The following is a 12,364-nucleotide window of genomic DNA, read 5'->3' as shown; positions in this document are numbered from 1 at the left end:
ATCCATTCTAAGTAAATTGTGGAAGCAATACTGCACATGTGGAATAACAATTTGAAAAAGAGGAACACGTAAATATAAATTGCGGAAGAAGTACTCCACATGTAAAATAACAATTTATAATTTGATGATGAAATATTGCAATCAATAGTATATATGGAGCAATAATTTTAAATGCACATTAATTTTGGTTGTGAGTGTTGGATAGAACCGTTTACAAAAGAGGAATACATAAACTTGTGCTACTTGCAATGAGTTCACAATTAAAATGTTATTATTTATAACAAATAAATAGGGCTATTGAACATGATATTGAACAATGAGAAGAGTAAACGGCAAAGTTGAAAATCTTTAGGAAAATACTTGAGACAAATTTCCTACGTTAGCGGCGCCAAATGGTGACGTTGGTCTGAGACCCAGAATCGAGCTTTGGAGAACCGTTTACAAAAGAAGAATACATAAACTTGTGCTACTTGCAATGAGTTCACAATTAAAATGTTATTATTTATAACAAATAAATAGGGCTATTGAAAATGATATTGAACAATGAGAAGAGTAAACGGCAAAGTTGAAAATCTTTAGGAAGATATCCGAGACAAATTTCTTACGTTGACGGCGGCGAGTGGTGATGTTGGTCTGAGACCCAAAATCGAGCTCTGGCAGAAAACCGCAAGAAGAGGAATGGAGTTTGCCTTGATTTCTGCAATTTATGCAATGCGGCTCCGCCGGAGATGGATATCGCGATGTACAATTTGTTTTGAGGAAAAAACAATGGCTCATGGGACCGGAAGAGGACGGAGGAAATAGAATGGGATCGGAAGAGGATGGAGGAAATAAGATCTTGGTACGGAGAGGTGCTAAAAAGGTGAGGATTTGAGAAAGGTAATAAGCTCTTTGGTTTTGAGAGCTTTTTGTTAGGGTAAATGTTAATTTGTGTTTTTGTTGTTTTAGAAATAAGGATTGATTTGAAAAAGTTAATTTGTTGGTTTTTATTGTGTTTTTTAGTTGTGTTTTGTGTTTTATGTGAAAATAAAAGTTAATTTGACAAGATTTGAGTGGTGGATTCTAAAATTTTGTCAAGTAAGCGTTGGTGCTGATATGGCGTTAGTAGAAGAAGAGAAATAACTTAGAAATAATGTGGGTAAACCTATGTATCTACTTTTATATATTAAGAATAGATTAGTTAACCCGCGTTGATCAATTCAACTCCATTCTTCATGTCTTCAATTTTGGACTAGTCTTTGACACATAGGTGGTTAGCTTAAGCTTAATATATGACTGACCTTTGCTCTTGTAAATAATCATTCCTCTTTCATTCATGTATACACGCTTCCATTTGCTACACAATTACCATGAATCCAAGGTTTTCTATGGCATTTCATTATTATGTCTTTATTGTGTTCTTCATGCACATATCAGTGTTACATGTACTTGCATTAAACCCCATGATTGGCAACGTTACTGTGAAGTGCATAGAGAGTGAAAGGCATGCACTACTTGCTTTGAAACACGGTTTTCATCTCAACAACAATGCTTGGCTTTCTTCTTGGGGACACGGAGACAATCAAAAAGAGTGTTGTAACTGGGAACACATCCAGTGTAGCAATGAAACAGGCCATGTTTTGAAGCTTGATCTTCATGTTTCTGATCATATTGTAAGAGCTGGCTCCATTACTACAGCACTGGCTGAGTTGCATCATTTGAACTATTTGGATCTTAGTTACATTTCTTTCAATCTCACCCCATCAATTGCTATCTTTGTTGCCTCTTTAACCCATTTGAGATACCTCAATCTTTCACACTCTGGCTTCCAAGGAAAAGTACCCCATCAGTTTGGCAACTTGCTCTTCTTGGAATATCTTGATCTCGCATATAATAGCCTCTTTGCAGAAATCCCTCCTCAAATTTCAAACCTCACTAATTTATTGTACCTTCATTTGGGATCCAATTCTTTTCATGGGAACATTCCTCCACAATTTGGAAGTCTCTTATCCTTGAAATATTTGGATTTGAGTGAAAATGATTTCAATGGAACTATTCCAGAAAATTTTGGAAATCTTTATGATGGTTTCAGTGGCTAAGAGAAGGGGGTTGAATCTTAACCCCCTTTTTTTACTTGGTAACACTTGCTGAACTTTGAGGAGACTTTTCTGTTTTTATCTCGTCCCTAGCCACGAGACTTTTTCTTTTTGTCTCGTCACTTGGCACGAGATAATTTTTTGTTTTAGCTCCTGTGCAGTAGAAACAGAAATGGAGTAGTAGAGAAAGAAGATTACACCCAGATATATCCTGGTTCAACTGCTAAGTGCAATGCAGCCTACATCCAGTCTCCATCACAACAATGATGGAATTTCACTATAATCAACTTGATTACAAACTGTAAAGTGCTAACCCAACTTACAAGGGGATTCCCACAAAATCATGAAACACAACATAGATGAACAAAGGAACTCTAAGGACATCTATGGCTTTTTCTTTTAATTTTGCACTCTCGGCCTTTTTCCGCTCTATGGCTTTTTCATACAAACCTCACTGTTTATCTTTTTCCATGAGACTCAAGACATGACAAAATTAAACAGAAAAATACAAAACAGAATACATTGAAGGAGAAGAAAATCTATAAGCTTAGGTAGCTCTGAGAATCCTGTGCTTTGCACTCTCACTGCTTACTTCTAACTCCTTGCTCCAAATAGTGGCTGTTCTCTCTTTTTATAGAAGAGGGAAGCTTCCACATTTGAAACCAAAATCCAAGCTTAACTTCTTCTTCCTTCACATGCAACCGGTTCGGCCAGAGAGAGAGAAGAGATAACTCATGCAAAACCCAACATGCAATTACCTCTAGTCCTTCCTTGGTCATCACTCTCCATCAATCCGAGCGCTCCATCCTTGGCTTGCTATCCAAGATGGATTTCTGGCCCTTGATGCTTCATGATGATGATGGCTTCATCTGCTTCAATCTCTGCCTCTTCCATCACTTCGCCACTCTAGCTACTTCCTGTGGTGGTTGAGCAGAATCAAAGACAAGCCATGCCTCCAAGAATCTCTTCCTTGCTGGCCGAATCTACTTCTACCATTTTTGGTATGAAGAAGCCAAGATCTTGTCACCATATCTTACCATTCATGGTTGAAGATCTTAACAACAGCATACTTTTTCTTTTTTATGTTTTCTTGCCATCATCATGATGGTCTTGTAGATTGTTCTTCCTTCACTTTGGTAGCTCATTTTTACTTTCATGGTTTCCTGGTTAATGACCGAAGAAGAGAAGGAAAGATATGAAAAAGAATGAACAACTTGGAAGAAAAGCAATTAAATGAGTTAAACAATTTAATTAAAAAGATGCTTTTACTTCCCTTAGAGTGGCGTGTAGCTTAAACACATCAATCATGTCACTCATATTCTCTCTCATGTTTCCAATGCTAGCAAATTAAATTTGAAATCCATTCAAGGAAGAGAAATGGGATCCGTTGGAAGAAACAAGGCAAATGGTAACATTTGCTTTCCTGATGGATTTTTGGATCAAGCATTGGATCACTTAGCATAAGTCATGATTGGGCTTGGAGCAACAAAATTCATTCTGGCCTAATTAATATCACAACAATTCAGCCATATAGTCATTTTAATTTTTATATCCATGCTGAATAAATTCACACTTGGGCTTGCATCAAATCAAATAATTTTCGGCCCAATTATGATCTGCATCACAAAATTATTAATTAACATATGTTAAATGAAAATCAAATTAATAATTTTGTTAATTAAATATTTCAATGATGTTTGTTCATCATCAAAATTAAATTGGAGTTTTTCAAACTCATCAATCTCCCCCTTGATGACAAACATTATTAAAATTGAAATGGAAAGAAATTTAAAGATTGAGTAAAGAATACTCCCTTTGAATTTGAATTTCTCCCCTTTCTAATTGTCACATGGCTCCCCCTTAATATATACCATTTTTACAAGGGAAGCACTAACCTGTAACAATTTAATCAAGTTTCAAGTAACAATGTTATTCAACATATTTATTTTGAAATGTTGAATGCTTGATTTATGAGCAGAGTGTGATGATAATCAAAACTCATTTGTTATCATAAATTGATTTTCTGCTCAAACTCACCATAATCAATCAAAATCTATTTTTGGCAGAAGACTTGCTGTTCAAAAATAAATAAGAGCATTCTTGGTAGGAAAAATATTTTTCAATCATGATTTAATCTTTTCAAACACAGCAATTTTCATCATTACGAGCTAAAGAAACTGCCAAAAATAAATCCAACATAAATCAATTTTTCAAGGTAAATAGAATGTATTATAAACATAGTAAACATATTTTACTAAGATAATTCAAAATATTCAATATAACATGCATATTCATCAACAACCAGGCATTCATGTAATCAAGTGCATTGCCAAACATATATCATAACCAAATGTCAAATGCATTTCCAGCAGCAGTGAACTCAGTGAAACAAATGCAATATCAACATGCATCTTTTTAACAAGGGTGATCATGAATTTTCAACTGAAAATTTTATCCCCTGTTTCAGTTTTCAGTTTCCCCTGTTTCAATTTCAATTTTGGAAAAATTTCATCCCCTGTTTCAGTTTTCAATTTCCCCTGTTTCAGTTTCAATTTTGGAAACCTTTTTTCTCCCCCTTTTGTCATCAAGGGGCACCTGCAAAGAAAGGTATTGACAGCACAACAAAATATCCATAATAAAGTAACAAAAGTGTATCAAAGTGTTATAGAGCAGTGAGTATCAAGTCATGCCTCTACAAAATAAGATTGAGCCTAATAATGCCAATATCAAATAAAACAAAGAAACAGTCATCAATCATCAGAAAGATTGAACTCTGAATCAGAATCATCTTCGTTATCCTCTGTCCCCATCTCATCCTCAAAGCTTTGAATCATGAAGCCAACCCTTTCGTGACATTTCTTCCAGGCCTTTTCATTTTCATATGCCAACTTCCGGGCAGCCTTGTGGGATTAAACCATCAACTTTGACATGTTGAGAAATTCATTAAGAACTTCCCTGATTGATGCAGTCACTTTGGAAGGTTCAGGGGGACGCTCTCAAGATCGCTGAGTGACGGCTCGGAGGGCATTGAGCGCTTGCTTTTCCTACCCGAAACTCCTCCTCCTTTAATCGTCGAGACCTTGTTTTTAACAACTTCATTAGATAAATCAACCTTAAAATACTCAAAGATACATGTGAAGAACATTCCATAAGGAAGATTAGCCTTTTTAGTGCTTTTAACTGCTTCCCACATATGACATATCATAATATAAGCAAATGAAATTGGAGAAGAAGTAATAAGGGCAAAGAGAATAATGGAGTCAGAAACTGTTACTCTATGGTGAGAACCACTTTGTGGAGTGAGGATGTGAGTGATGATCCGGTGCAATAGTGAGTTCCCAGGACCAAGTGCTCGATGGGTTGGGATTAATCCATCTAATCCAGAAAGATTTGCACAGATGTGTTGCAAGACAATTTGCTGTGCAACTCCAACTAGATCATCCCATTTATCAATCATGTAAACTTTTGGTCCTTCATCCTCGTACCCAAGAGAAGCGCTTATGGTTTGAGGATTGAGAGTCATGTAAACACGCTTGACGTAAGAGTGAATTGAACCATCTATCAAACGCATGTTTGCATAGAATTCCCGGACCAGCCCTGGGTAAACAAGTTTCTGAATGTGAACCAATGGGGTCCACTTCAGGGCATCGAACAGAGAAGAGAAGTTGATTCCTTTGGTGGCCAGATTGTCAAGATTTACCAAGTATGAGGGGCAGAGATGACGTGTCAGCAGAACCTCTTTGTGGAATTCATAGAAGACACAGCAGTAGAACCGAGAGGGATCAAAATGTGAGTGAGTTTTGTGAAATTTGTTCTTGAACTCTAGTGATTCCAAATTTGCAGGTTCTCTAGTGTCATGTAACACAAAGCTTTTCTTCTTCTGAGAGCTTTTTGCATGTGGAGTGGATTTTTTGGGTGGTGATGGAGGGGGTGAAGTGTGTGATTCCTCTTCATCTTCTTCAACACTCGGTTGCTTTTTCTTTCCAGTCTTGCCTCTCCCTGAAGTTTTCTGAGCAACGACTTTCCGGCGCATAGTTTCGGTCTTTTTGGAGGGGGTGTATGAGTAGAAGAGGATGTAGAATGAAGATGGATATGGGTGTGAGTTTGAGGTGATGAAAAAGGTGGACTTTTTGGAATGAGGGTTCGGCCACTTCTTCTAAGTGCTGTTTTCTTTTTCATGGTGAACGAAAAGAATGGGGATGGAAGATGAAGTGATGCCCGAAGGTGTGGTGAGTGGAGGGAGGTTAGAGGGCATTAAATGTTGATTGGAAAGAGATGATGGGGAAGTTAATGACCATTATGGCGCGGTTATTAACCAAAGGGGGTTTCAAAAATTGAAAAAGGGAGTTTCCTTGAATCAAGGGATTAGTTGGAAGGAAAGATTTGATTTGACAACATGCTTCTTCCAACAAGATTTGAAAAGACAACCAAGGGATTTTGTGATTTTATTTTTCAAAGAAGGAGGAACTAACTAAACTGTCATGATAGGGTCAAAAACTATTAGGTAGGGCCCATAAAAATTGAATTCTGCGTTGCCTCCCCCTTGATCATAGTTCTTCCATCATGCCCTTATTTTTATCTCGTTCAAACCTACGAGACAAAACTGAACAGAGTCAAATATTCACAAATTATCAATGAAACTTAAATCAAACATTCCCAAACTTTTTCTTAAGGTACAAAATCTGTCTTCACAGAGGGGTTTTGTAAAAATATCAGCAATTTGGTCTTCAGATTTTACAAATTGAATATCAATAGTACCCTTTTGCACATGTTCTCTAATGAAATGATATTTTATCTCAATGTACTTGGTTCTTGAGTGCAGAACAGGATTTTTTAAAATGTTTATAGCACTCATATTATCACAAAATAAGGGTATACTATTGATCTTTAATTTGTAATCTTCTAATTGTGTTTTTAACCAAATTAATTGAGAGCAACATGCAGATGTGGAAATGTATTATGTTTCAACTGTGGATAAAGCCACTGTGGCTTGCTTCTTGCTTGACCACATGTTGAGTGAGCTTCCAAGGAAGCAACACATGCCGGATGTGCTCCGTCTATCCACTCTATCTCCCGCAAAATCTGCATCACAAAACCCTACTGCACAAAAGTCATCAGATTTAGGATACCATAATCCAAAATTGCAAGTCCCCTTAATGTATCTAATGATGCGCTTAATAGCCGTAAGGTGATATTCTTTTGAGTGAGATTGAAACCTTGAGCATACACCCACACTTTGAACAATATCCGGTCTAGAGGAGGTAAGGTACATAAGTGAACCTATCATTCCTCTATACCTTGTTTCATCCACATCTTGGCCATCATCATCCTTTTCAAGTTTTGTGTTAGGATGCATTGGTGTACCCATTGATTTGGAATTTTCTAGGCCAAACTTTTTGATAAGTTCTTTTGCATACTTTCCTTGGTGAATAAAAGTACCACTAGGAGTTTGTTTAATTTGGAGGCCAAGAAAGAAAGTTAGCTCTCCCATTAAACTCATCTCAAACTTACTAGTCATGAGTTTTCCAAACTCTTCACACAAGGAAACATTGGCTGATCCAAATACAATGTCATCAACATAAACTTGAACAAGGAGTATATCATCATTAGATGCTTTAATAAATAAAGTAGTGTCGGTGGTACCCCTTTGAAATTGATTTTCCAACAAGAAGGCACTAAGCCTTTCATACCAAGCTCTTGGAGCCTGTCTAAGACCATAAAGAGCCTTAGTTAGTTTGAAAACATGATTTGGAAACTCTTTATCCTCAAAACCGGGGGGTTGAGCCACATACACTTCTCTATCAATAAAGCCATTAAGGAAAGCACATTTAACATCCATTTGAAACATTTTAAAAATCCTTATGGGCAGCATAGGCAAGAAGCAATCTAATTGCTTCCATTCTAGCTACCGGAGCAAAAGACTCATCAAAATCTATACCCTCTTCTTTATCGTAACATTGGGCCACTAATCTAGCCTTGTTACGAACAACTTGTCCATCCTCACCAAGTTTATTTTTAAATACCCATTTAGTACCCGTAACTTTCTTACCATCCGGATGGGGTACTAGAGACCAAACCTCATTTTTGTCAAATTGAGCAAGCTCTTCTTGCATGGCTTTGACCCATGATGGATCTTCAAGCTTGTTTGACATTGTTGGGCTCCATTTGTGACAAGAGAGCGAAATTGCTAGGTTCGGTTTGCCTTTTGGTGGAGGATCTTGTTGTTACACCTTGAGAGGGATCACCAATGATGAAGTCATGAGGATAACCCCTCATGGACTTCCATTCTCTAGGTTTTCGGACAGGTGTAGAGTTTTGATGAACTTCTGGTGGTCTCACTGTTTCAGTTTCTCGTGCCTGCTCAGGAGACAAAACGGAAATGTCTCATCCAATCTGACGAGACAAAACTGGGCTGACAGATTCCTCATTTTGAACAGATTTGAGATTTTCTTTGCTTGTTCCAGCTTCTTCACCATCTGAATCATTATCTATCACAGTATTGGGAATTAAGTTAGAATCACAAAAAGTAACATGTATGGATTCCTCTATAGTCCTATGCTCGTTGAGATAAACTCTATAGGCCTTGCTTGTGGTGGAATATCCAACAAACATTCCTTCATAGGATTTTGGATCAAATTTTCCAAGATTTTCTTTATTATTAAGCACAAAGTATTTGCATCCAAAAACATGAAAATACTTAGATTTGGAAGGGTTCCTTTTCATAGCTCATAAGGGGTTTTCTTCAACCCTTTTCTAATGATTGTCCTATTCAAAATGTAACAAGCTGTATTTACAGCTTCAGCCCATAAAAATTTAGAAATCTCATTCTCACAAAGCATGGCCCTTGTCATCTCTTGAAGGCTTCTATTCCTTCTCTCAACCACCTCATTTTGTTGAGGTGTTCTAGGGCATGAAAAGTTATGAGAAATTCCTAAGTCATCACAGAATTTTTCAAAATCTTGATTTTCAAATTCTCTTCCGTGATCACTTCTCAAATGGGCAATTTTTAAATCCTTTTCATTTTGAATTTTCTTGCAAAGAGTGGAGAAGGCATGAAAAGCATCATTTTTATGAGCAAGGAAAAGTACCCAACCAAATCTAGAGTAATCATCTACTACCACAAGACCATAGTGTTTACCTCCTAAACTTTGAGTTCTAGTAGGACCAAAAAGATCAATATGTAACATCTCCAATGGCCTTTTGGTTGAGATTCCATCTTTTGATTTAAAAGAGGATTTTACTTGTTTGTCCAATTGACAAGCATCACAAGTAAGATCCTTATCAAACTTGATGTTTGGAATTCCTCTAACCAAATTCTTTTTGACTAGTTTAGAAATTTGGTACATGCTAGCATGACCCAACTTTTTATGCCAAAGCCATTTTTCAGATTCAAGAGAGGTAAAGCATGTTACATTTTGTTCTTTTAAATCTTCAAGAGTCAATCCATACACATTATTGCATCTTTTATCTTCAAATAAAATATCCCCAGTTTTCTCACAAACAACCAAACATACAAACTTTCTAAAAATAACTTCAAAATCCAAATCACACAATTGACTAACACTAAGTAAATTATGTTTCAAACCATGTACAAGAAGGACATCATTTATACAAGATGAAAAATTTTTACCAACTTTCCCAACAGCCACTATTTTTCCTTTTGCATCATCACCGAAAGTGACAAGTCCTCCATCATATTCATCAAGCTTTATGAAGAAGGTTGTCTTTCCGATCATATGCCTAGAGCATCCGCTGTCCATATACTACATATTCTTCTTCCGTTTGGATGCTAGGCATACCTGATTTACGTGATCTGCCATGAGACACGGTTGTGACTTAGTCTCAGATTCTTCATCATCATCATCTGAGTCATTTTCTAAATCTTCCCATGATGCCATCAGTCCCTTCTTCTTCCCTCTTTTAGGCTTCTCCTCCTTCTTTAACTTGGGACAATCAGATTTGAAATGCCCCATTTCCTTGCAGTTGTAACAGGTTACTTTGCTAAGGTCTTTCTTCATTTTCCTTGAGCTGCTGCCTTTGCCTTTGAGCTTCATCATTTTCCTGAATTTTTTTGCAAATAACACAAATTCATGTTCAGAGGAGTTATCACTGGATTCATCATCCAGAAGGTTAGTCACAGAAGAAAAAGCAATTCCTTTCTTTTTTGAATCTTTTTTCAAATAGGTGTTTTCAAAAGCAAGAAGATTTCCTCTCAAATCATCACATGTCATGGAATCTAAGCTACTGCTTTCAGAAATAATTAAAGCTTTTATTTCTCACTCTTTTGTGAGACATCTCAACACTCTCCTCACAAGCACAGAATCAGGATATGTAATTCGCAGAGCATCTAAGCCAACAATGATGATGTTGAATCGTTCAAACAGCTCATCAATGGACTCTCCTTCCTTCATTGCAAACATTTCATACTCTCTGTTCAACATGTATGTTCGAGTCTTCTTTACAATGGTGATTCCTTCATGAGTGATTTGCAGTTTGTCCCAGATTTCCTTTGCCGTTGTGCATCGTGATACCCGTCGGTACTCCTCAAAGCTGATAGCACAGTTGAGCAGGTTTACTGCCTTGGCATTTAACTCCACCTTCTTCCTATCTTCCTCGGTCCAGCTTGCTTCTGGTTTGAGAGTGACTACTCCTTCAGCACTTGTGTTAGTTGGAAATTGAGGGCCTTCCAAGATGATCTTTCAGAGTCTATAGTCTACTGCTTGCACAAAAATCTTCATTCTTTCTTTCCAATAGATATAGTTTTTCCCATTGAAAAGAGGTGGTCTGTTGCTTGACTGTCCTTCTGTAAGGTTGTAGGACACCAGATTAGAGCCACTGCTTTCGGCCATTTGGATCTTTTCTCCAAGCTGCAAAGCTTGATCTCTTTGAGACCAAGCTCTGATACCAATTGATGGTTTCAGTGGCTAAGAGAAGGGGGAGTTGAATCTTAGCCCCTTTTTTTGCTTGGTAACACTTGCTGAACTTTGAGGAGACTTTTCTATTTTTATCTCGTCCCTAGCCACGAGACTTTTTCTTTTTGTCTCGTCACTTGGCACGAGATAATTTTTGGTTTTAGCTCTTGTGCAGTAGAAACAGAAATGGAGTAGTAGAGAAAGAAGATTACACCCAGATATATCCTAGTTCAGCTGCTAAGTGCAGTGCAGCCTACATCCAGTCTCCATCACAACAATGATGGAATTTCACTATAATCAACTTGATTACAAACTGTAAAGTGCTAACCCAACTTATAAGGGGATTCCCACAGAATCATGAAACACAACATAGATGAACAAAGGAACTCTAAGGACATCTAAGGCTTTTTCTTTTAATTTTGCACTCTCTGCCTTTTTCCGCTCTATGGCTTTTTCATACAAACCTCACTGTTTGCCTTTTTCCATGAGACTCAAGACATGACAAAATTAAACAGAAAAATACAAAACAGAATACATTGAAGGAGAAGAAAATCTGTAAGCTTAGGTAGCTCTGAGAATCCTGTGTCTTGCACTCTCACTGCTTACTTCTAATTCCTTGCTCCAAACAGTGGCTGTTCTCTCTTTTTATAGAAGAGGGAAGCTTCCACATTTGAAACCAAAATCCAAGCTTAACTCCTTCTTCCTTCACATGCAACCGGTTCGGCCAGAGAGAGAGAAGAGATAACTCATGCAAAACCCAACATGCAATTACCTCTAGTCCTTCCTTGGTCATCACTCTTCATCAATCCGAGCGCTCCATCCTTGGCTTGCTATCCAAGATGGATTTCTGGCCCTTGATGCTTCATGATGATGATGGCTTCATCTGCTCCAATCTCTACCTCTTCCATCATTTCGCCACTCTAGCTACTTCTTGTGGTGGTTGAGCAGAATCAAAAACAAGCCATGCCTCCAAGAATCTCTTCCTTGCTGGCCGAATCTACTTCTACCATTTTTGGTATGAAGAAGCCAAGATCTTGTCACCATATCTTACCATTCATGGTTGAAGATCTTAGCCACAGCATACTTTTTCTTTTTTATACTTGTAGTTTTTTTAAAGATAAAAATGTTTTAAAAAGTATCTAAGGTGAATTTTTTTAAAATTGACCTATATTTATCAAAATTAAAAACTCTAATATAATTAACATAAATTAATTTTTAAATTTAACTTTTACATTTATATTTAGTATAATATTTTTAATTTTTAAAATTATTTTATTAAATATAATAATTATTATTATTTATATTTATTAAAAAAAATTAATTTGATTTACTAAACATAGTTTTTATAAACTATTTTTAAAAAAAATATTAAAATTT

This window comes from Arachis ipaensis, chromosome B4 (genome assembly GCF_059453495.1).
Source record: "Arachis ipaensis isolate K30076 ecotype BB chromosome B4, ASM5945349v1, whole genome shotgun sequence".
Classification (NCBI taxonomy): domain Eukaryota; kingdom Viridiplantae; phylum Streptophyta; class Magnoliopsida; order Fabales; family Fabaceae; genus Arachis; species Arachis ipaensis.
Note: the sequence above shows the minus strand (reverse complement) of the source record.